At 35.7% G+C, this 27,352-nt stretch overlaps 2 long non-coding RNA genes across 2 annotated transcripts in view; one reads left to right on the forward strand and one right to left on the reverse strand.

Annotated features, from left to right (window-relative positions):
- Positions 1–27,320, forward strand: LOC123789045 (uncharacterized). Its single transcript, XR_006778650.2, has 4 exons — positions 1–155; positions 8,520–8,620; positions 22,996–23,117; positions 24,822–27,320. It is a non-coding gene; the product is annotated as an uncharacterized LOC123789045 (long non-coding RNA).
- Positions 1–27,352, reverse strand: part of LOC123789046 (uncharacterized) — a 170,692-nt gene that overhangs the window by 80,405 nt on the left and 62,935 nt on the right. Inside the window, exon 8 of the long non-coding RNA XR_015723903.1 lies at positions 7,196–7,369. This is a non-coding gene — a long non-coding RNA (uncharacterized LOC123789046). The remainder of the gene's footprint in view (positions 1–7,195; positions 7,370–27,352) is intronic.

The raw sequence follows: 27,352 nt of genomic DNA on the forward strand, positions 1-27,352 counted from the left end.
GAGGGATCACTCAGCCAGTAAGTGGTAGAATCAGGATTCAATCCAGAGCAGCTGACTCCAGAACCTACATAGCTGAAAACAAGGATCTTGGAGTCAACTGCCTGGCTTCAAATTCTGATTCCATCTACAGCACTTAGGTTACTGCCTGCTACGGGGTAAGTGCCTATAAAAATCATCTATTTTAATTATGTTTATTATTATTGCTAATAAATTGCTATGTCATTGCTACTTCTCTGTGGCTATATGTAAGTTATTCAGTGTACTGCAGATGATACAAATATGATAAATTGAAGGTCTCAGTCTTCAATGAACTTTGTTTTTTAGTAGCAAGAGATAAATACCCCAGAGGTATAATAGGCTTAGTAGAGGAGAGATTAATTCCAATTGGAAGAGATTAAGGAAGGCCCCAGAGGTGGTTTTTGAGCAGAACATAGGATGGATAAGCTCACAGTTGAAGAGATAAGAGGCAAGGCATTACAGGGTGAAGGGACAGTACGCACAAAAGGTAGAGTGTTTTAAAAACGTTCAGAGTGTTTTTGCAGAATAGCTTGATTTGTACTTAGTTTGCATAGAGGGAGGGAAAGGCAGTGAAAAAAAAGAAAAAGGCAGGAAAGCAGCCTTAAGTTTAGATTTCATGGAACCCTGAAGAGGTCTTTAAACAGTCGGTGATAGATCAAAGGCATTTCTGGAAGATTATTTCGGGAGCAGGGCATGCAGTGGAGGGCAGGAGGGCTGAGGTATTACTATGGGCATGAAAACCAATTCAGGCTTTTTGCCATAGTTCATTTCACCTTCATTATTCTAATGGCACACTCTGTCATTAATTTTTATGTGTGTCGCTGAACAAGTCCCTTACTATTGTGATCCTCTGTTTCCTCATCTATAACATGAGGATATGATCACCAGCTTCTGGAAGTCATGGACTCGCTGTGCTTGACTTTGTGCCTAAAACTGTCACAAATAATTTTTGTTCATGATGTGGTTGACAGATATATCTTTCCTTTCTTGGCAAATTATTTTTAATGTTTTCATTCATTTGGCACATAATTCTGTATTTTGATCATTATTGTTTACTTAATTGCATTTCTTCTCAACTAATGATAAGTTGAAAGCCCACATTTTATACTTCTATATCTAAACAAAAATTAGTACATCATATAGGCTCAAAAATATTTACTTATTTAATTCATTAATGCCAATATGAAGCTTTCTGCCTTTATGGTCCTTTTCCAGTGAGTTTTAAAATTTACCAGATTCAGTTTTCAAACAACTTTGACATATAAAATTAAAATGATGATATGTTCTCCCATCACTGTTATGTAAACTAAAAAATATATTTTTATTGTGTGTATTCTTATGTGTTATCTCCAAAACCAGAATATATACCACACAAAAGAATGGAAAAAGATTTTTTTCCCCTCAAAATAAATATACAAACCCATACAGTATGGGACAGTTATACAACAATTATTTTTAAGACTATGAAAAGTCCAAATATATATTCCATGTAAAGAGAGCTGACCTCAAGTTAATGGCTTCTGCTTGGAACTTTTGTTGTGATTTTCACATTGCTCTTTGACTATAGTAAAACACAGATCCCTTGATATTTGAAGACTGCATGTTCCCTAGATACCTTAAGATGCTACAGCAAACAAAGTCCTGTTGATCTGAGAAGCCACTAGAAGTAAATCTTAAAACTAATTATGGCTCTCCTGCTGAGAGTTTCTTTAAGAGCCACTTTCCAACTTTTGTCAAACATTTGCAGTTCTAGTACAAATACATTTTTTTTTCAGAATTCACTTGCATTTCAACTTCAAGATAGTGTTTGTCTTTTATTATGAAATGGGGAAAGGTTATGAAGAAATTTCCAAGGAATTAAAAAATTAACTCTTAAAATCCTATTTTAATTTTGCAAGAACCTGACGGACCCAGTTTAATAATCATAGAGTTACACAACTAACTTATGGATTTGGGATGGTGTTATTGCCAATTATGGCTTTGAATTTAAAAAAATCAGTTTCTTAAAAATAAACTTTCTGAATTGATTTTGCTGCCAATATAAACCTTAGGGGAAAATTACCAAAATTCCTTTATTCTTTTGGTCCACATTAGTTTATTCCCCACAAAAAAACAAACACAGCAGGAACAAATTCTTTGTACTGTTCTCTGACCAACATAGCAGAGGTATGATTGCTTGTGGATGATACACTCTCCCCAGCCAGGAGTTGCATGGAGATTTTCTACATTTAAGGTGTCTCCCTGGCTGACATGATTTTTGTCTAGAAAAGGAAATGGATTGGCTTTAGTCCAATTTGTCTCTAAACTCCATATCTTCCATTTGTTCAAAGAGAAGAATCAGATCAACAATAAGTCTAGTGGGGCTATTTTCACCAAGTAAAAAACTTGTTATTTAAAGATTAATTATTTGATACTTAGGCAAATACCATGTACAAAAGAATTAGTTATATGAATACAAAAATTGAATTTGCATTAGATTATCAAATGCTAAGGTTTACTGTCACCATCTTTTTTTTTTTTTTAAGATTTTATTTATTTATTTGACAGAGGGAGATAGCCAGTGAGAGAGGGAACACAAGCAGGGGGAGTGGGAGAGGAAGAAGCCGGCTCCCAGCAGAGGAGCCTGACGTGGGGCTTGATTCCAGGACTCCGGGATCACGCCCTGAGCCGAAGGCAGACGCTTAATGACTGAGCCACCCAGGCGCTCCTACTGTCACCATCTTAACTAAATAATTCATGCAAAGGATCTCTTATAGTCTCTATTATATTAACAACCTGAATGGAATGAAGACTACTATTTAGAATTTACTAATATATCTAATAAAATGTGAAGTTAGTTTGATTAACTAGGTTTACATAATGCATTTTTCTTATGACAATCATCCCTCTTATGATATTCAAGGATATATCCGTTTAATAAATTTTAAATGAATGACTCACTTTTTTTCTTGGTTCATTGTCATTTGACTGAACCCCATAGTTATATCCAATAAGAAGTAAGTTAAAAATGAAGTTTCTGTCAACTATTTTCCACTAGCAAACATAGTGACTCACCTTCCAAATAAAAGCATATCAACATGAAAGTTTCCCAAGGGTATATTCTAGGTCATAATCTTTATGTTAATGAATTCCTTACTGAATAGTAAATCGTAAGAATATATTACCTTATTCCTATAATACATTACCTGTCAGCAGGTAATTACCCATCAAAACCTAAACAGAGAGGAAGATTGCCCTGTGACACCAGTGACCCCTACAGGTAAAATTAAAGAAAAAAAATACACTGTAATTGGGCAAATGATACCCACTGCATATTAGAATGTAGCTAACTAATGCCAAAGTATAACATTTATCAGTAACTCCCAATGAGACTTGTTATTATTTTCTAATTGCCATCAGAAATTTTGTAGTATGTAGAATAAATCAAGCATATATTTAAAAATTTTAGCTATTACTGAACAAATTTACCTTATGCATATTACCTAGAATTTCTAGAAAACTCTGCCCAGATAGAGCCTTTAAAGAGGTATTTGAAGTTATTTGATTAAGGAGCTAGAAGAGATCACAAATGGTCATCTGTTTTACAACCTGCTTGATAATTAGTTTCAATAACCAGCTAACCGGGTGCTTAAGATGTACGAAGTATTACACATGGTGTCTCAGAAACTCCCAGTGAGATAAGTAACATTATAGGAAAAGATAGTTGAGTGGCACTAAGTGGCAAAGTTGAGAAACATGCCCCCAAACCCCTGTGCCTGGACATTATACTACAGGATGAAGGTAATGTGTAAGAAAGTTCACAATACAGATACATATATTTCAATCTCAATTTAATGGCATATATTTAATGCCTACTCATTTGTTTAATATCTACGGAATGCTTATTTAATAATATCATTATGGGCTGGGTCCTGAAGATATGTGAAAAATAGCCAATAATTAGCATGGGGAATTTTTTAAAAGAACAATGTATCACATTAATGGTTTAAACAAATGTAGTTTTAATACTCTGATGGTAATAAAGAGAGTAGCCACCAATTCAACCATTTTATATATATAATTGAGTCATTATTTGTAGTACTTATATCAACATTACAATTCCCCAGAAACCTATGAGAGGTATGAATAATTTTTATAGCTAAACATTTTTCATGATCTCTTATATTGTTTTTCAGAAGGAATAGAGGTTACATTTTTTTTAGATTTGTGCTTTGGAATTCAGTAGTAATTTTATTTTTGTCCTTTTTTTAAAAGATTGTATTTATTTATTTTGAGAGAGAGAGTGAGCAACCACAAGCAGGGGGAGGGGCAGAGGGAGAGAGAGAGAGTCACAACCAGACTCCTTGGCTGAGTGTGGAGCCAAAATCACAAGCTATATGCTTAACAGACTAAGTCACCCAGGTGCCCCTATCTTTGTCTTTTACGTTCCCAATTAACCCATGTAAAATGTGAGGCACAAACAGGAGAATGATGATTTTTGTTACTCTTAGAATATAGTGATGGAGGTGTATTACGGTGAAATACTGTCTTTATTATTATTTCTTTTTGAGAGAGAGAGAGAGCATGTGTGTATGTGTGGGGGAAGGGCAGAGGGAGAGGGAGAGAGAGAATCTTAAGCAGGCTCCATGCCCAGTACAGAGCCTGATGCAGGGCTCAATATCATGACCCTGAGATCATGACCCAAGCCGAAATCAAGAGTCGGATGCTTAACCGACTGAGCCACCCAGCACCCCAAAATATTGTCTTTAAAAGAGCTTTCAATTAGCTATAAAATTTCTAAAATCTTAACTTTGTCACTCAAACACATAACAAAAAGCAAAAATAAAAGCAGAACATCCCAAACTTTGATATTTCTTTGATTTCTTCCATAAAATAGTAAGCAGATTGCCAAAACCAAACATAATAAAAATATACCAAGACTTCACAGGGAAACCAAGTATTTAATGCCAATTCATTTTTTCCATAAATATTTAATGAACACCTAATATGTGCCAGGCAATGAGACAGAAACTGGGTGCATTGTGGTCAACAAAACAGACATATTCTCTGCATTCACAGAGCTTAACTGTCTAGAGGGAGACCTAGCAATAACAGGTAAACAAATAATGAAGGGTGTGAAGAGCTCCTGAGGAAATAAACAGAGCAGGAGGTGACATAAAGGAGAATGACATGGGGGAATCTAATAGAGTAAGCAAGGCAGGCAGCCATGAAGAAGTGACCCAATTATAAACTGAGGCCTGAATAAATAGAAGGAACAGCCATGGAAAAGCAGAGGGAACAGTGTGAATGGAGGATCCTGGGAAGGAAAGAACCAGCTCTTGTTGAGAAACAAGCTAGGGTGGTGGTTGGTGTGCAGAGTATAATGAGCAGCAGCACAAAGGAACTGAGTAGAGCAGGACTCATCTTATGAACCACGAAGGGGAGTCTGAGTCTCATTTAATGTGTAATATTCAGGTAGGGACTAATAACCTCTTGCTGCTATGTAGTGATAAATCACAGATGGGGATGATTAGAATGGGGAGTCAAGAAAGGATATTTCAGATAAAAGCTAATCTTAACATTATAACAAAGTCAATTATTTCCTCGCATTCATATAAATTGACGAGCACTGGGGATATTGTCTTAAAGATATCAGTTGCCATATTAATGCTAAAATAAAAAATTTTTGTAGATTGCTTTGAATTCGATATTGGTTATACCAGGTAGATACATGCACTGTCATACTAATAAATGGCTACAAATGCTGAGTCTGTGTTCTACAATTAAAATAAAATTATATCCCTTTTAATTAAAAAAAACAGAAAAAGATTAATGGAGAAAAAATCTTTCATGAGGTAAATTCAGAGTGATTTTTCCCACTGTAATAAGCACAAGCCAAATTAAAATAGCAACAAGACAGTCTGTACATAATGCCTAACAACCTACATAATTTCCTCAGTAAGGAAAAATAAGTCAAGCCAGTTATATGGCTACGGGAGAATTCAGAAAGGTGGGTTTTCTGCATTTAACACTTTATAAGAAATGACTGACTCATGCAACTATAATTACTTTGTTCATTTATATGTAAAATGGATAGGCTAATGCCAGCATAATGGGATCGCCCTGCCAGCACCCGGGTTTCAGACTTTTAGCCTCCAGAACCAGGAGACAATAAATTTCGGTTATTTTAAGCCACCTTGTTTGTAGTACTTTGTTACACCTGCCTTAGGAAGCTAATACAAGAGTAGAGCCACACAGAGGCCCAACTGACTGTAGTCTTCACTAATTTTTACCCCATCAAAATAAGAGAAGCTAAAGACCACATGGAATGAGAGGACACCAACAGCATTACATTCTTAACCTTAATTTTGATCTGGCCAACAGCATGCCTTACCAAAAACCAAACCTAACCAAAAAGCAAACAAACAACTCCTGGACCCCCACACATTAATTATATCTTCTCTTCTGAGTCATTTATGCCTCATTAAGTGACAGACAAATGTTTATCACTGCCAGACCTCCAGGGCCTCCACAGCTGTAGAGAAATAAGGTCTATTCCATTGACTTCATGCATCTTTAACAAGGGTGCCACTGTGGTCGAACACCAGAAATCTTTTTTATTGGTGATGATGTACGTGACTAAAAGAACAAAATCTGATTTTTTTTTTTTCAGACCCAGGTACATGAAATTGAGCTTACAGTGCTGCAAGTTAGGAAAACCTTGTTTTTAAGGCTGTAAACTGCATATAACTTTGTGAATGTATTCATACGCATGATATTAAAATAGCTTATGTGTGCCTAAAATCCTAGATTATAAAAATAGCACCCAGCTAAAAACTGGATTTTTTTAGTCACTGCTCTCCCTTTCTGTGACCATTATAGTTTTCTGTGTCCTGTCTTTCCTGCACAGTCTTATTTGCCATCAGTCTTAATTCATTTTCATAAACAAATTAAGGCAGAGAGCCAGGTGAGGTATGCAACTCTACTTTCTATCATTCACTTCCCTATGCCTCTGTCAGAATCAATAAATACTCATTCAAAGGAGGGGGCTAAGCAACTCATTAATCCTCCTGCTCACTGCTTCCAAAATATGGGTGGCTTGTTAGGTGCCCTCTGAAATCCACAGTGCAAAGTGTAGCTCTTGAGCACTGTTAAAGACCCAGCAATATAGCTGTACAGCGTGAGAAGAGAGACTTACCAGTAATAATTACACTGTTGTACGTGTGTTCCGTGATACATCGATTCACAGCTTTTTCCAAACAATGTTTTTTCCTCATACAGGATATAGGTGTTAGGTTGTCTTTGTTTTCAGAGACTCTTCCAACCTGATGTCTCCTCATTGTTTAAATCCGTCCTTGAACACAGCAACACCCTGGAAATTTCCAATTTTACACAACACTTTTCAAAGCACATAAAAAAGTTCTTCAAACTCAAAAGACTGAATAGTGGTTGCTGACTTGTTTAGAGTGAATACTGAAGGAGCTGGTGTGCAGAAACTCCTTCAGCAATTCATGTGAGGAATGTGGACATCAACACCAAAGAAATTCACATGTAATACGAGGGGTTACAGACAAATACAGATTCTGAATGGGTTTCTATGCTTAGGTTTCTCACTCTCCATGACCTTAAAGCTAGAAGTGTGATATCTTGGGGTTACTCTTTGAAATCTTTTGTTGCCTCCAGTTTGGGAGATTTTATTGTTATTCCTCATGGATTTTCTAATTCTAAGAGAAGTGATGTGAAAAATAACATCAGCCTGAACTCGGTAACCTCTACTTTATTTTATTTTATTTTTTTTGTTTGACTTGCCTAAAAGCCTTTATAGCTGCTGTTTATTATTTCAAAACACCATTAATACTTACTATGTGATTCATTTTCATGTAAATTTTTCTTGTAGAGAGCTTTGATTTAGAGCAATATATGCATTAGGAGGAAAACATCGTATAATTATTTACTCAAAAAACAAGAGAGAGGAGGGTTGAAGAGAGCATATCCCATGAGATTTAAGACTGACAGATATGCAGCAAAAAACCTTTTGTCTGGAAAGTAAGAAAATGATCCTAAGAACTAAGCACAATATACCTCTCATCTTGTCAAAACCAAAGAAGATGCTTTACATGTGCAAAATGTCCAATTGTCTATTCTCATACACAACTAACTAACTTGGAAATACATCTGACTTGGAACATAACCAAATTGAAAGTAAAACCTGTAATCATAAACGTGACACTGTTATAGATTAAAAAAATAAAACTATTAGATTTTTCAGAAGTAGGATTTTGCTGCTTCATACTTTCAAATATTTATTCCAGTGAATTAATTTATTGATAAAATACAACAAGGTGATAGTTTATCAGTTAGAGAGTACAGAGCATCAAAATCTTAGCGATAATAAAAATAAGAGCTACTGCCTTCTAAGAACTTATAATATTCCAAGCATAATGTTAAGCTCTTTATTTAAAATGTTCCTTCTCATCATCGCAACGAACTTATGGAGTTCACAGTATTATTTTTATTTAAAGGATGAAGTATCTGAGAATCATCGAGGTTAACTAACTTGCCCAAGATGACATAACTGGAAAGTGGCAGAGTTGGAGGTCACATGCAGGTCTGTCTACCCTAAGTAAGTGTGCTGTCTAGTGCCTAAGCAGCAGATTAATTAGAGATGTAAGTCTTACCAATTCACTGGATTTCCCAAACTCAAAATTATTCCCCTCCTTTCTAATCTCTCTCCCTTTCTTCTTTCTTCCTTCCTCTGTGTTCTCTCTCTCTCTCCCTCTATTTTCATTCTTCTTCTTCGAAAAAAAAATAATAATAATTTGAAGGGACATATAATGAAATACATGTATAATAGGACCACTACAAGCTCCCCAAGAAATCATATGTCCGTAGGTTTATGTGATATATAGGATTAAGAGTTACAACAGCTACTCCTTTTGAAACACATTATTAACAAACGGTTCCAATACCTTATCCATTAGTTTAGTGTTCACTCATTCAATAAAATGCATTGAGCTGCCCCTATGTTTTAGGGAATTGTGACAAGTCCCAGGAATGGGAAGATGAATGTATTGCAGGTCTTTCCTTCATGACAAGTACCTTATTACAGACAATACCCGCAGAACAATGTATAAAGCTGATGGGAACTATGGGCCTAAGTAACTGTGTTCAGGAGAGTTGAAAATGTTCCACAGTTAAGAGCATTTCAACGGGTCATACAGAATAAGGAAAATTTTTCTAGGAGAGAGAAGAGAAAAAGGTATCAGTATTCCTGTAAAAGGATGAGAGAAGGCTTGACCAGCTCTGGAACTAAAGCAAGCGGTTATTCCAGGGAAGTGGTAAGATATAAAGTAATATTCAAAATTGGAAGGTTTGTGGATAAGATACACAAGGTAAGATAAATAAGCAATTTGAATGTGTACTAAGCCATGTGTTATTTTTTAAAATATAATTTGGAACAATCTCCCACTTACAAAAAAATCACAAGTATATAACACAACAACACATTTTCTTCCTGAACCATTTGAGAGTACATTGCTGTTGTGACACCCCTCGTGAATTCTTTACTGTGTGTATCCTACAAATAAAAATATTTTCCAATATAACCATAATATATGGTCTTGATAATGCTCTTAACAGCAAACACATCCAGTTCAGAACCACATGCTGCCATCTAGTCTTTTTGGTGTTCTTCATTTGGGAATGGTTCTTCAGTCTTGACTTTGACACTATGAAAGATTACAGGCCAGTTATTTTGTTAATCGTTCCTCGATTTGAGTGTCTGATGCATCCTCATGCTTTGATTCCAGTTATGCATCTTCTGCAGGAACATCACAGAAGAGGTGCTGCGCTTTCTCACTGCATCCTGTCAGACATGTAATTTCAGTTTGTCTCTTTAGTGATGATCACTTTGATCACTCGGTTCAAATGGTGTATGTCGGACTTCCTCACTGTGAAATGCCTTTTCTTCTTCTTCTTCTTTTTATTTTATTTTATTTTATTTATTTATTTGAGAAAGAGAGAGAGAGCACAAGCCGGGGGGCGGGGGACTGGGGCAGAGGGAGAGGGAGAAGCAGACTCCCTGCTGAGCAGGGAGCCTGATACAGAACTTAGTCCCAGGATGCTAGGATCATGACCTGAGCTGAATGCAGACGTTTAACCGACTGAGCTGCCCAGGCACCCCTGAAATGCCTTTTAGAACTTTTATAAATAATTAATATTTGCATGAGGAGGTAATTTGAAATTATGTACATATCCCACTCCTCACTAAAGGCTTTATTTATTTAATTCAGTGGTTTATATAAACATTTTTTGTTTTGATGTTCAAATGGTTCCAGAGTTGGCCAGTGGAGCTGGCCTTTAAGCTGACCCCTGTATCCTTTTGGTAACCCTCATCATTCTTTGATTTCTGTCACAACTGGTTCTTTTTTTTTTTTTTTTAAGATTTTTTTATTTATTTATTCGACAGAGAGAGAGAGACAGCCAGCGAGAGAGGGAACACAAGCAGGGGGAGTGGGAGAGGAAGAAGCAGGCTCATAGCGGAAGACCCTGACGTGGGGCTCGATCCTAGAACTCCGGGATCACGCCCTGAGCCGAAGGCAGACGCTTAACCGCTGTGCCACCCAGGCGCCCCTGTCACAACTGGTTCTAAACTCATCTTATTCTTTCCTTAGCTCTTGAGTCAGCCATTTCCCCAAGGACCCCCAGTTCTCTATAATGAAGAGTGATTTTTGGAAGTCAAGATCTGAATGTACTCAGTGCTGTTGGAATAGGACTGTTACTGCTCTTGGGCCCTCTCATTGGACAGAATTAGGGAATATGCATACACATATACATGTATGCACATATATATGTACATGTGTATGTATACATGCACAGATAAGGTGGCAGATTGCATTTTCCAAGATGGCCATAACAAGGTCTCCAATCCCACATGATCTACATGATTTTTTTTTTTTTATATAACACAATGTTAATGCTCCTCTCATTTGGAAATGAGATCTATGCCCGTCTCCTATCTTGAATCAGGGTGCTATGCACTGAATTGTGTCCCTTCAGATTAATACGTTGAAGCCCTAACCCCTCAGTGTTATGGTATTTGGAATGGGACCTTCAGGAGTTAGTTAGGTTTAAATAAGGTCATGAAGGTGAGACCCTCATCAGGAAATTAGTACCCTTATATAAGGAGACACCAGAGAGAGAAAGCAGCTGTCTTACCAGAACCCAACCATGCTGGAACCCTGATCCTGATCTTCCAGCCTCTAAAGCTGTCAGAAAATAATTTAAACTTCTGTTTTTTAAGCCACCCAGTCTTGGTATTTTGTTATGGCATCCTAAGCTAACTAATACTTGTCACTGTGGCAGAAATGAGACTAAGGGACTTCCATTCTAGGTCTTAAAAGATTATACAGCTTCTTTCTGGTCCTTTTGGAACCTAGTCATCATCCTATGAAACAGCAGAGAGCCACAATGAAAAGACAAGTGTACATGTTCCAGCAACAGCCCCAGTAGAGACCCCCGGTAATACAGCATGGAACCCTAGACATGTGAGTGAGCCTTTGGGTGATTCTAGCTTCCGGTTAGTAAGTAATCCCCAGCTTTCAAGTCTTTCCATCTGATCTCCCAGAGATAAACTGTCCCAGTGTGCCTTTTTCAAGGTCCTGATGCACAGAAACCATGAGAAATAATAAAATGATCGCTGCATTTCAAACCACTGCATTTGGGGATGATTTGTAATGTATCAATATATAACCAGACCACATACTTCCAATTATAATACAATACCACTGGATTCATTCTAGTTGCCTCTCTTGCCGTATTTGTAACTCCCCTCTCACACTGGGAAAATTGACTCCCATTTTCCTTAATATCTTTTACTTGTTTGGTCATTCCGCCTGTATATAGCTAATCTTTTATAACTTATGTTGCACCTTCTATGTGGATGCTCTCCAGACTCTACTGGGACCTTGCTACCCTGAGATAGATCTCCTCACCCTTATCAGACTCAGACACTCAATACCAGACTGCCCCCACTTCTGTATTGATGTCTTACTTTACTCTGCTTGGGCTGTGACTCTTCACTCTGAGCTATCCCTATATTTGTCTTACTCTGCCTCACCAATGGTTTTGTCACTGACAAGTTTAGGAAAGGGAGAGAAAGTAAGAGAAGGAAAGGGGAGGGTAAGATATAGTGGAGGGACCACTTAGATTTTATATTGTGGGCAAAGTAGAAATGTTGGACGTTTTTAAACAGATGGCTGGTATGATCCAAACTGCATTTTGGAAATATCAGTAGGACTGTTTTCTAACAATTCACTCTGTTAATAAATTTCTTCTTATGCACAATGTATGTAATGACTGAACAGAGTAACTGACAGAAATAGATAAAGATTATCATAGGACAAGTAACTAAAACTGTGGTCCCTAGGCCACAAACTTTCTAATAATGCTTTCATAGGAAAGAAGTAGGAAATACCAGATTTTTATTTGCTTGTCTCTGCTTCTTTTGGTTTGCTTATTTTGTTAAAAGATATATACATGGGTCAAGTTCAAAATTAAAAAAAGACATCTTTGAACCTGCTTCCTACATACCACATACCATGTTTCTGGTTGTTTTCTAACACGACTGAGCCACCCAGGTGCCCCGCATTTCCCTTTTCTTACACTATTTATCTCTGACGCATATATTTTTTCAAGCACTCTGTCATATCAAAAATTCTGTCAAATGACATTTTCCCCCAAAATTTCTTTCAGTTTTCCTGTTGCAGTCAAGATTAGCTGTTTTCCAGGTTTGTTATCTAGCAGTTCTTCTGGACCCTCATTTCACTGTTCTCTGGGGCTGGATTTACTTCTCTTGCATCCTAAGTCTTTCTCTTTCTTGATTGCCAGTGTCTCTAAAGGTACCTTACTAATGTTAGGTATAGGAGAAATAAAATTCCTGAGATCTTACATGTATGAAAATTTCTAAAGGATAATCTTTACATAAAATCTAAAGTAATTACTAGGCCACTACATTCAAATACATGTGTAATAAAATAATTGCTTTCTCTAGCTCCTTTCCCTTAACCAGTTTGATTGAATTATGGGCAATATACTAGATAAATGATTATAACTACTTTTCAAGACCACAGGAATGATTTGGAATCTTTTTATTAACAAACTTGATTTAATTAATATCAAATCTTTTTACTATATATTAGAATTCATTTTCTCTTGAAATGGTTCGTATACCTACTAAGTGTAAATATATATGTGTGTGCATATACTTACAATACAAATCTTTGCTTAAAACTAATTTTCAATTAAAATATTTGCCTCTTGGGTGCCTAGGTGGCTCAATCGGTTGAGTGTCTGCCTTTGGCTCAGGTCATAATCTCTGGGTGCTGGGATCAAGCCCTGCATCCCTAGCTCCCTCTCCTTCTGCCTCTCCCGCCTCTCCCTGGCTTGTGCTCTCTCTCTCGGTCACTCACTCTCTCTCTTTAATAAATAAATAAAATCTTAAAAAAAAAATTTGCTTCTGACTCATCCTCTTCTTCCCATTGGTTCCCTTCCCCCAAATACCACTACCAAGAGAGTAAGTGTAAGAAAAATTTTGGAGCTTTTAAAGTACTGGTCAGAGGTAAGAAAGTCAAGGAACTTTGAAAAACAGAATTAATTTAGAAGGACTAATCCTGGGAACATCTGTATATGTGGTGATTCCCAGATCACTTTTTTAAAGTTATGACACTCTACAGATTAAAAACTCATTTGGGTTAATACAAATTTCTTTTAAAACATGAACATTTCTGGGACGCCTTAGTGGCTCAGTAGGTTAAGCGTCGGAGTCATGATTTCAGCTCAGGTCATTATCTCATGGGTCATGGGATCGAGCCCCTGCACTCAGTGGGTGTCTGCTTAAGGTTTTCTCTCCCTTTTTCCTCTGCCCCTTCCCCCACTCGCTCTCTGTCTCTCTTTAAAAAAAAAGTGAATATTTCTTAGAGAGTTTAGTAAGGAGGTGTCAGATTGCCACACTTTAAAGATAATCATCTCCACCTTCACCCCTTGATGTTTCTCTAACATCTAGCTAGGATTATCAGCATTGAGTCAGAGAAAGTAAAGTTAATTTTAGTGAATGGTAGAACAGGCGCTGGGCAGTTCCAAGGCATCCAAAGTGTGTATCAAGTTAATGTGGCTCTGGCATCAGTCTCAAAAGGTAAAATTTGTCAGGTGAACCCATAGGAAACAGAAGAGATTCTAAGAGGGCGAATGATAGTTGTGGCAGCTGCTTCATCACAGTAAGATAACAGCGGATAGAGGTAAACAGGAGCTAAACTGGCTGTGATAAGACTCAGACATTTCCACATACTCCAGTGGCCTCCCACAGCACTTAAAATAAATCCAAACGCTTTACTGAGACCTATAAGGCTCTACAGGATCGGACATTTGTTTATTTCTTCGTCCCCATCTCATACTACCACTTTCTTCTCAGCTCACTAAATTTCAGCCACATTGGTATTCTAGCTATTTCTCGAACAGGCTAAACTGGTTCTTGCCTTAGGCCTTTGCACTTGGTGTTCCCTCTGCTGGGAATGCCCAGCCCCAGACCACCTGGTGTCTTTTCACATCATTCATGGCCCAGCTCAGATGTCACCTCCTCAGAAAGGTCTTCCAATTTAAAATAGACACTCTCCACTTCCACCAGCCCCCCTTCCTGCATTCTCTATCTCTCTACTCTGTTTATCTTCCCAGCACTTAACACTTTCTGAAATTATCTTGTTTATTTATGTCCTGTTGCCTGCCTTTGCCCTGAGCCTCTAAGTACTTGAGAGCAGAGACTTTGTCTTGTTACCTTTATGTCCTCAGTTCCTAAAATCATTCCTGGCTTGTAGTAGGTATTCAATAAATGGATGTTGAATGAATAACTAAATAAATGAGCTGCAGTGATGATGATGTAGGAATTAAGACAGAGTATCAGCTTGCTGGTCTGAGAGGGTGGAAGAAGTGCGGGTAGGGAAAAGCTATGATGTAGTAGACAATGTGTTCAGGATGGAATAAAAGTTCAAATTTGCCATTCTGTGACATGGAAAAGTTATCCTTGCTGAATGTCACTTTCCTCAGCTGTGAAATGAAGATAACTATTGTAATATGTCTAATTTAAAGATTCAGTTAGGTGAAATAATGAATATATAAATATATACATAAAGAGTAAGGTGCAGAGAAGGAACCCAATAAATAGTAGACATCATTACCATCAATACTGAGCCAAATAAATTTCTGCATGCTTGGTGTGTTGACATTGAGGATGGGAAAGCTTAAAAACTTCCTATTCAATTTTCTTATTTTTCTAAAATATGCTTTTTATACAATTTATTATGTTTATAAAGGTAACAGTAACTTTAGTGTATTTTGCATATCAAATAAAATATTCATATAGATTTGGTTTTCTGATGCAGCCAAATAATAAATTGGACCATAAAGTATGAATACTGTACCTAGCGATGAAATAGTAGTATACATGAATAGAAGAGACATAATGGTTGGTCATAAAATATGATTAACCTAGTTGAAACAAAAGGCCTTAGTACCTCACAAGTGGTGAACTCATTAGTGGGTTATAGGAGTTCCACATGAGTGAAGAAATCATGTATAATGGTTGCTCATTACATACCCTATTTATTCGTAGGTTGCCTTTTTTGAAGCTTGTTTTTTCAATAAAGTTTAAGCAAGAAGAGAGAAAAGTATAATTTAAGAATATACCAACTATATTTAAAAACAGTATTATTGTTAGAACTTGGTCTGTATTAATCAAAAGAAACTTAACCCTTAATGATAAAGTATGTTTGGTCTGTATTCCATGTATGACCAAGCCATTTAACACTGCTTTCAAATCAAGACTTTTATGAAGCAGAACCTTTTGATGGGCTATTTCTTCCCTCTCTCCTTTTTATTATTACCATTACTGCTTCTGTAGCCTGATTCACCACCACGGCTATGACTTTGGGTAGTACAATTAACCTTGCTGGGCCTCAGTTTCCACATTTATAATCTGATAAGTAGGACACCAATGTTGCTGACTGTACCTCATAACTTAAAACATGATAATACTTGTGGATGTTGGAAGCACTTTAAAATACCATATGTATGCAGTATGTTATTACAGAGCATTCAGTACAGTGCCTTTTATATAATGGGTACTCAATAAATATTAACTGAATGAAAAGAACTATTGTGATAACTGGCCCAGCCTTGTTATACAGAAATTGACTGGATAGGAGTCTGACTTACCTCCCTTACATGTATTTATATCTTTAAGTGCCAGGTGACAAACATAGCAAACATACTAATGCTTGCCTCATATTTCTCTCCATTAAGATAATTTGAGAATTAAAGTGTGACTATATTTCACCAATGCTAAGGCTTCTCTGTACACAGTAGCAAATGTTTTAAATATGTCTTCATTTGAAAATTTTATATATTTTTAACTGGTTTTCTTTTCTTTTTTTTTCAAGTTTTTATTTAAATTCAAGTTAGTTAACATACAGTGTAATATCAGTTTCCGGTGTAGAATTTAGTGATTCAGCACTTACATACAACACCCAGTGCTAATCACAATAAGTAAACTGGTTTTCAATAGGAATTAGTAATTTAGTGGATTTTTTAAAGAGATTTTATTTATTTTTTTGACAGAGAAAGAGAGAGCACAACAGGGGGAGCAGCAGGCAGAGGGAGAGGGAGAAGCAGGCTTCCTGCTGAGCAGGGAGCACAATACAGGGCTCAATCCCAGGACCCTGAGGTCATGACCTGAACTGAAGGCAGACGCTTAACCGACTGAGCCACCCAGGTACCCCAATTTAGTAGATTTTTAAATGTATTGTAATATTTAAGACACTGAAATATCTGCTGAAAATATTCATATTTGAATAAAAGCCTGTGTTTGCAGTGTTAGACAACATTATGGTGTCATCAGAATACTATGTACTCAAATTTCAAATTCAGTTTTTGGGTTCTGTTAAAATAATCTCAAGAATAATCTCTGATAGTTTATGACTGAAAGGCACAAACGATAGACTAAGCTAACTAAATTAGTGATCATTTTTTTAACCCAATGAAATAGATTAATACAGGCTATTCCTTTGATTAATGCAGACTGAAATATTTTATTGTTTCTCAAGAATGAAATTTTAATCTGAGGCATCCAACTACCCTAACTCTTCCTTTAATTTGCCAATTAACTGCATCAGTCACTCTTTTATTTATTTTTTTCAACAATATTTTGAGTGTGTGATGGGCAATACATCAGGCTCAGGAGAGCAGAAATAATTAAGAGTGGTCCTTATGCCAGAAGAGGTCATAGCCTCATAGGCAGTACTAATGGGGGAAAAAAAAGTATACTACTTAATAAAGGCAAAAAGACTTTGCAGATTAATTTTCAAAGTAACTAGCCAAATTCAAAATATCTTCTTTGGGTTGGGCTGCTAGTCTAACTCTCTACATTGATATTTGAAATGGCTTCATTTCATATAGGTGTTTAGTGAAGGCAATATAGGGTAAGGTTTGAGAGCATGGAACCTGGAGCTAGACATGTGAGTTTGGATTCTAGGTCTAATCCTTATGAACAGTGTGACCTTGATCTTATTACTTAACCTTGTTGGGTCTCAGTTTGTTCATCTGCAAAATGTAGATAATAAGAGTACCTCACCTCACAGGCTACAGGTTTTCAGAGCAAAGCACTTAGAAAAGTGCCTCACACAGTATAAATAATAGAAGTATTAACTATACCGGAATAAATAAAATATTTGTCTAAATAAACTATGATAATTGTAATTATAATGTGATACATGGTGATTATATATATTATATAGATATCTATATGCATAGATATAGAGATGACATAAATATATAGATGACAAACAAAGCAGTGTGCTAGTACTAGTAAACTGAAAGTTATGTCATAGATGAGGAGCATACTACTTTTATTGAGATAGAAGCATAAATAAGGGGGTGCCTGGGTAGCTCAGTTGGTTAAGTGACTGCCTTTGGCTCAGTTCATGATCTTGGGGTCCTGAGATCGAGCCCCACATCGGGATCCCTGCTCAGTGGGAAGTCTGCTTCTCCCTTTCCCTCTGTTGCTCCCCCTGCTTGGGCTCTTTCTCTCTCAAATAAATAAATAAATAAAATCTTAAAAAAAAAAAAAGGAAGCATAAACAAGACTTCCTCCTTTGTCTGCTCACCAAAAATTGCAAATTTACCTTTTTATAATGTATATGTTTGAAGCAAAGCTGTGTTGACTTGGACTGGCACATTTTAGGAATCACTATTATACTCCTTAAATCCTGAGGATACAGGAAGGAAAGATGTAAGTCAAATAGAATAATTCCTAGCCATAGATATTTATATTTTTAATAACTTGATTCCATAGGAATTATTATCTAGCGCTACAACACTTAAATCAATTTATAGAGTTTAAAAAAATAAGTTCTACAGGTCTGAATCTAATTTAGGGCATATGAAAATTCTTGATGTTTTAAACTAAAGAATCATTGAACACTACATCAAAAACTTATAATGTACTATACAGTGTCTAACTGAACATAATAAAAAAAAAACCTCAGAGAAATAGAGCAGCCTCCCTAATTGAAATAAAACACTAAGTCTCCCATGATTTGAGTCAGGTAATATTTTAATTTTAATAAAATGACCTTTGTAAAAATGGGACAAAATAAACAGATTGGCTAGTTAATAAACACTGCTATATACAAAAATATTTCTTAATACATGCTTAGGCCTTAGAGTTCAAGAAAGCAGGCACTCCTGGCAGCTAGTGATGTTGATAGCTAAGCAAGTCCATGTAGAACATAAAGACAAAAGGAAAAGCTCAAAAGAAAGGCATCTAGGACTCTTCTCAATGAAGAATCTCCTTCTTGGTTTTTAATTGCTAAATTCTTACCAAGTGTCGTTTTAATAGGATAGACTTTCCTCAGAAACTTATTTATTTTTAATTACATAAAATTCATAAAAGCATTATTTATTTTATTTGCATACCTTCTTGCAACTTTTCAAAGTAAGTAATAATACATATTCTGTATTACTATAATTAGCTATAATTTTTCCTGTTATATAATATTCCATTGGGAGACTATATCACAATTTTATCATTCTATGGCTAGACATTTGGGTTGTGTCTAGTTTTGTTTTGTTTTGTTTTTTGCTTTTATACACAATTTTTCTATAATTATAATAAAAGCATGATACGGAATGAATAAAAGTAAGGGGCATCAGACTAGATGATACCACTTGCATAAAACTCAAAAACAAGAAAAACTTTGTGATATCTTGTTTGGGGGGTTTATGCATATATAAAGAAAACTATTTTTTAAGTAACAAAATGTTAAACATAAAATGCATGAAAGTGATTATTGCTGAGGATAAGACAGAGAGAAGCACACTGATTTAACAGTATTTGTAACAGTCTTTTAAAATATATATTTATGGTGAGTTCAAGAAGGTCCCTTTTTAAAATGTGCTTTATATCTCATATAAAATATCTTATATCTATTTTGTATGTATAAAGTGGTAAATAGTTTCAAAATTAGAAAATATATTATTATATTTGTTTTTCAAACCAACTCTGTGAGGTAGGCTGAGTAGATACAGCTGCCCTTGTTTTACAGATGAGGGAAATGATATTTGAGTAATTTACCCAAGGTCTAATTGATGGTAAATTTTGGAGAAGGACTAGAAACTTCTCTTCATTAATCAATCAAATAATTAATTCAATAAACATTTCCTCCCCTACTCCTCCTCTCTGGGAGAGGTACTACCATCCATCTAATGCCTCAGCTACAAACCTGAGAATCATTCATAATGCTTCCCTCTCTCTACTTATACAACTAATTAGTTACCAATTCCTACTAATATTATCTCCTTAATAGACTTAAGTCAGTTCCTTTCTCATTATTCCCAGGGGCATGACCTTATAGATTAATCTATCTTCATTTTATCCTCAGATTGAAACAACCACCTTCTTACCTTGTCACCAGTCAATTACTACAGTCTTATCTCAATCAAATCCATTGTCAGAGGGAAAACCAGAGTGCCCGTTTTAACATGGGACTCTGGCTTCCATTCCTAATATTTTTTTAATGGCTCCATATTCCCTCCAGGATGAATTTGATGCTTCTCATTATAGTACAAAGCCCTCCACAGCCTGGCTCCTGCTGATGCCTCTAGATTGGTTTCTTACTATTCTACTAGCTCATGCAATACACTTTACTTGCTGGTTTCCAGGACACAGATTCTTTTAAAGGTACTCACAGGCTCTGGAAATTATTCCTTTTGGAAATCTACATCTTATCAGACATATTACAGTAAATTCACATTCCACAAGAATAGCTTACAAAAAACTGAGATCTGAGCAGAGGTGTAGTTGGCTGGTTGACATAATACCACATTTTATAAAACTGAATTAAATTCATTCATTCATTCAATACTTATTAGGTGGCTACTATAGGCTAGTTTTTATTTTAGGTTCTGAAATACTTAAGTCAACAAAATAGATAAGTTCCTACTTTTGTAGAGCCTACATTCTATGTTTTAACTATATTTTGCTATAATTAGTTCATGGTTGATTTAATTAAAAAATGTCTCCTTTTTATATTTCAGAACCCCTCCCCCCAAAATAGTGTTTTTAGGTCTCAAACATTTTTGCCATCCTTTGAAAGCTCATAGGCCTTTAGCAACTGTGCCTCTAGTACTGTTCACTGGTAAAGTAGCCTAGTTAGGGTACTATCATCACTCCTGTCCCCAAACTTTCACATGCTGCTCCCTCTGCCTGCCACAATTTTGTACTCCATTCCCTACTCCTTGAAATCCAGTTGAATTTACTTACCTAGCTAACCCTTACGTGTCTTTCCAGAGGAAATTCAGACTCGTCTTTTGCCAGAAATCTTTCCCTATCTAATGCGCCAGCCCTACCCCCAAGTCCAGAACATATCTAATAAAACTGTTATCATATTGCTTTCTTGCTCAAAATCTTCCACTGGCATTCTATCATGCTTAGAATAAAATCCAGAGTCCTTACCATGGTTTTACAAGATTTTATATGATTTCACCATTGGCTAACTTTCCTAGTTCATATCCTTCTTCTTATCCTTCCTCTGTTCTAGTTACATTGGCCCTCCTGATGTTTTGACACATGCCAAATATGCTCCTGTCCCAGGACCTTTGCATTTGCTGTTATCTCAGTTTGAAACACTCTTATTCACATACTAGCATGACTTGCTTCCTTACTTCATTCTAAAATCTTCTCAAAACTTGCCTCTTTAAAAAGCCTTCCCTAAACACCATATCTAAAATAGGACTTTCTTGTTACTCTTTCTTCTTTCCAGACTTTCAAAAAAAGATTTATTTATTTAGTTTTAGAGAGAGAGAGTGGGAGTAGGGGGAGGGGCAAAGGGAAAGGGAGAGAGAGAATCTTAAACAGACTCCACTACCAGCATGAGCCCAATGTGGGCCTTGATCTCATGACCCTGAGATCGTGACCTGAGCTGAAATCAAAAGTCGAATGCTTAACCAACTGAGCCACCCAGGCCCCTCTTCTTTCTAGGCTTTTTAATTTCTTTGTTGCATTTACCATTATTCTGACATTGTATTATGTATTTGGTTGTTTATTGTCTGTCCCACTCAGAATCATGTAAACTCTAAGAATTCTTGCCTGTTTTGTTCACTGCTAAACCCCAGCACCTACAAGTGTGTCCGACACACAGTAGGAGGTTAATAACTGGATTTTGGATGACTGAATGGCACTAACCACAAAAAGCTATAGTCTCTGTAGATATTATAATCAGGGAGACATGTGTTCCTCTATGCCCTCTTACAGCATGCTGCATTAATGAAAATCAGTTTATTTGCTCCTTTTCCCCACTTCACTGTCAACTGCTGAAGGACAGAAACTGTCTTATCTTAATGGTTAGGATACGGTGGGACTAGAGCAGGCTCAATTAACATTTGCCATGAGAAAGGCATTGAGTGGTCTTCACTGTGCAAGGTATTACACTAGGTGCTTAGAATTTAAATTTTTTATCAATCTAGAATAAGCACCAATTAGCAAACACAGATGGCCTAATCTTGCTTTCCCCATAATGCTTTCTAGTACTTTCCCACTACCTCACCCCAGTGCTTGATAACTCTTCTCTCTGTTGTTTCCCCTAAACTGAGTTCAGTATCTCTACCTTATTGCAATAGTCACGATCCCTGCTCAATACTCTTAAATAAAGCCTTCCTTGCTAAACTTTCTCTAGTGCAATTTTCCTTTGATAGTTCCCATCATGTGTCTTTGTTCTCTCTTCAATTTCTGTTGCCCTGTAACATAGTAGGAACCAATTTGTTCATTTCCTTTACAAAAGGTAGTATCAAACTTGAGTCATGGTATAGACCCCCTTTTTTTTTAAAAGAGGGGTAGAAAATAAACTTCTTGCAGACCTCCTAACCTACGGAAACACACCTTTTTATTTAAAATGTATATACAAAAGAGATCTTTTATAACTGGTACTTTTTAAAAGATCATCATCAAAACAAAAACACAAATTTGAAACATTATTATGGAAATTTTGACCCTGTCTCCTTCGAAGTTTTCCAGAGATCCTGGGAAAGCAGTTTGAGAAACTAGTTAGAGCCACAACCAATTCTCTTCCTGGTGAGATAGCTATTTTTATGCAAAATAGGTGGTAATAACTCACCTTGAATTTTAACCTTCTATTTTGAATTTTGTTTTAACTTTCTATTCTAAAGAAACAGTACTTTAAGAGCCAAAAAAAATGGATCAAGAGAATCACTGACCCACAAAGGAAGTTTCTATTAAAGAATCCTGACCTTTAACATGTAAAGCTATAATTTGGAATTTCCTTTATTTATTTTTTATCTACTCTCTGGTGTACATATTTAAAGCTCTATTTTGCCCTCTAAGTGTGTGAACTTAGCCACTGATGCAAACTGTAATCAGCCTCTCTGTTCTCCTTTTAGAAAGTTCTATCTATATCAAATGGCCTCGATGTGTAACAATTGGCAGATGACCGTCTGGGATTACAGCATACTACTTAAACAAATGATTTGCCCATACAGACCCAGGTATTCATGATTTTAAGGTAGGAACATTTATTTGAATACTAGGGAAAAACTCCTAATACGTTGATTTTGCTTATAATGAATATGTTAAAAGCTGCTTTTTCAAAGAAAAGTTCCATCTATGTCTTAATTAGTATTAATTTTTATCAATACTACACAGTGTTTTTTTTTCTCATGTGTATAACATATAAATAATATATCTGAAAATTTACTAGGATGAACTATATAACATAACATAGGAATACATAAAACAAATGGTCAAATTCCTAATAGAACTTTTCTCCCTTAGATTCATGTTCATTCCTTTATAAAATCAATTACTCAGGTCCTGAACAAAACAATAGAGATAGTTGTTTAATACTTGCCAGCTAGTATTAATAATTTATAATTTAAAAGAACTCAAGCATAATTCACACACTATTTACAGAAATCTGGACATATGGGGGCACTTGCAGAAGTGCATCCAGCATCTAGGACTTTTTGTCAGAGAAGTTGTGAGAGGCATGCAGGTGGGGTAGGAGGAGAATGTGACCACAGGAAAGCAAAAGCAACTAAAACATATATTCTGTTCAGGGTTGTGAAAGCCAAGAATGCACAGCTGAAGGAATTCCTGAGATACCAGCTCCTGAAAGATTTGTAGATTTCAGGTTGTTGATAGTAAATCTAAATACGCTGGGATGAAATAGTTGGTGGGTTTTTTTCCCTTTTATGCAGTTTTTTTCTTTGCATGTTCCTGATCCATGCATACAGTATGTGATCCATAAATGTGGATTAACTAAAACACAAGAATCTTCTGTCCCTAATTCTATTGAAAAGTACACATGTGCTAGCTTTTCTACTCTGAAGAGAAAGGTAAAATCAGTGTCGTTCAAGGCAGCAGTGGCTTTAATGAGGGTGAGTCATAGCACTCAGGGAGGCAAACCTATTTATTTTTATTACACAACATGCTTAACTGGGACCATTTTAAAAAGGCCAAATGACAGACAGAGGCCAAGATTAGATGCATCCTCAGTAGACAGCTGGCATGCCCTGCCAGAACAAGGATTTAGAGTGTAGCTGGTTAAGAAATAGCCAACAACTGGGAGAAGGGAGAAGTAGAGAAAAATAAACTCCCTGAAGAAAGTAAAAAAAAAAAAAAAAAAAAAAAAACAGGTCACAGTAATTTCCCTCAGGACTAAACTGTGTGACATAGCTTTTGCTTTAAATCAGAAATTTCAGAGTAAGAGGAACTAGGAAAGAACCTAAACCATGGGGAATAATGTCACTATTGTCTTTGGGAGGGCTCAAATAAAAAGTTACTGAGTCTTTTCTAAACCAACTGGCTTAATGGTGCGCTATTTCTCAAAAAGAACTTGCTTCTAGGAAAAAGGAATTAGGTTTGTTTTCCCATTTCACATTCAATTACACTAGTGAATTTGATAACTAATCAGCTAAGGTGGATATAGTGAAAAGAAACTTCCTTGTACTGTGGCAAAAAAATGTGTTCCAATACTTATCAGGTGACCTAGTATTGGACACATGACATCATGGAAGCAATTCATTGTTGACCATTCCCAAAAGTTACAATGCTGTTTCTAGCTTCTTCTAAAAATGACCATCCTGTCTATAGTTAGCCTTTCCAAGGATGCCACTTGCCTGCCTTTAAACTAAACAATAGTTTAGTGCGTAAGTTTGCATTTGGGCTTGAGGATCTTCACTTGAACACATTTTACTTTTTTTTCCAGAAGCAATATAAAAAAAATTACCCAAGCCTAAAACAAGTGAACAGCTCCCCAGAAATAAACGGTGTACTTCTGAGATGCAGGAATTCCAAGAGTCAAGGGCTTCATGCACTAAAGAAACATAGAAAAGAATCAAGGGCACCTTCTTGATCCGAACTACAGAAGCTGCAGGGGAAGTTGGAGCTGCACTAGCTGAACACCCTGAGAGAGAGAGACAAGACTGTGTGGAGATCCTCAGGGATAGAAGGGAAAGAAGTGATACCTCTGTATTGTCAGGAACTAACACATTGCCTGGAACTCAGTAAATTTTTGTTCAAATACTAAGGATGACTTTTGATATGGCAGTTATGAATAATTCTGCACAGTACAAAAAACTGCTATAGATAATTAAAGTTAACTGTAAAATCATACAAAAGTTTTCCAGTAAGTTGAAACTTGTGTAGTTGTCTCAATACATTACATTTGGGAAGAAGATGGGGGAAATGGTGAATATGATATAAAGTGATTTTTTAAAAAATTAAAGCATAAAAGATGAGTTTACTATATGCTATATGATGACTTTCTAATTCTCAACTACGTAAAGATAATTGTTTCTTTGATGACATACATATTTTCCATATATACATATAATATATTTAATGTATATCCTCTTACATATATTTTTCCTAACAGTGAACAAAATGAGTCTTTACAAATTAAAAAATCTAAATAAAAACAATATAATTCATTCCTAACAAACTAATGCTCTGAAATATGAATGTTGTAGGTCAATGGCTATATCAAAACACTAAGATTTTGAGAATATACATCTATTTAATACATAAAGCAATACATTTATAGCACAGAGCATTGATATAAGTGTGGGGAAAGTTTTCCTTAAAAGAAATAATTTCAAAGTCACTCTGTATATATAAAGATGATTCTCACGGCAGTCCCCCAATTAACAGGGAGAGAAAAAGAGAGAGAATTTAATTATTGTGCATTAAGAACTTTTTTATTCCCTACGATGGCTGCTGAGAGAAGGGTTGGTGGGGCCCACAGTAAGGTAAACAGAGAGTAAGGAAGGAGAAGCATGCAGAATACAGGAAGAGATGACCTAGGGAGAGTGTCTCAATAATGGGAAATGGCTTGGGGATGTGAAACACAAGGAAATTCATCTTGAACTAGAAGTTGTCTGTTATGCAATCTTGAAAAAATAAACCTTGTCTTTGTCTTCAGACTTTCAGGGTTTGGTAGAGACATTGTCATTTTTTGTCACAATTAAAAATATTTTGATATGTACTATAGTCAAATGAGCTTCAGAAGGACGACTATATTTATTTTTAACATGTATTGCTTTGACACTCTGAAAAATATTTTTATTGTGGAAAATTTCAGCAACATAAAATGGTAGAGGTCAATAAAATTAAGTTATCACCTAACTTAAGTAATGATCAACTCATAGTTGATTTTGGTTTATAAATTCCACTGCCTCCTCCATTGCCTGCCTATGCTGAACTATTTTGAAGCAAATGCCAAACATCATTATCATTTTATTCATAAATATTTCAGCATATTTCTTTAAAATAAAAGAACTTAATAAAAAACCCTCACGGTACCATTATCACACATAAATTTTACCAATAATTTTTTTTTCATAATCATCTAGCCAGTGTTCAAATTTTCCTAATTGTCTCATAAATGTTTTTAATTGTCTTTCAAGTTCAGGTCCACATAAGGTCCAAATTTTGCAACTGATTGATGTATGCCTTAAATTTCTTTTACTCCAAAGCTTTCCTTTCTATCTCTTTACATGTTTATGAAAATGGGCTATGTATCCATTAGAATCTAGTTTTTGTATCACTGGTAAGTAATAACAAAATTTTGAATTTTACCAATCTATTAGATGAGAAACTGTATCTCAGTGGATTTTAACTTATTATATGTGATATTGAGCCTTGTGATCCTTTTTTTATGATCTTACTATCCATATCTCTTGTCCATTATTCCAGTGTGTTGTTATTTTCTTCTCTATTTTAGAAGGCTTTATATATTAAGGATATTAATTCTTTGTGACATAAATTAAAAATCATTTTTGTCTCAGTTTGTCACTTGTCTTTTTATTTTGCTGTCATAGTTGTGTGTGTCTGTTTATGTGTGTCTTGATATACCAAATAAAAATTTATTTTTATGTAGTCCACTATGTTGGAGACTATATAGTATAAAGAGCCTGGCTCAAATCTCTCTTCTCTTGGAGTCAAGTTGATTATTATCTCCGAGTTTTTTTTTTTTCCTTTCTTTTTTTAATCTCAGCTTCACCGAAGTAAAATGGACAAATAAAATTGTAAGATAGTTAAGGTGTGCATCATGGTGATCTGATATATGTATACACTACGAAAGAATTCCCCCCAACCATCTAGTTAATTAACACATCCATCATCTCACATATTTATCTCCTTTTGTGTGTGTATGAGAACAGTTATGTTCTATTCTTATAGCAAATTTCATTATACAATAGAGTGTTATCAGCTATATATATTTATTCATGGAATAAA

The sequence above is a fragment of the Ursus americanus genome, chromosome 3, assembly GCF_024610735.1.
Source record: "Ursus americanus isolate L20-20 chromosome 3, mUrsAme1.1.p, whole genome shotgun sequence".
NCBI classification, from domain to species: domain Eukaryota; kingdom Metazoa; phylum Chordata; class Mammalia; order Carnivora; family Ursidae; genus Ursus; species Ursus americanus.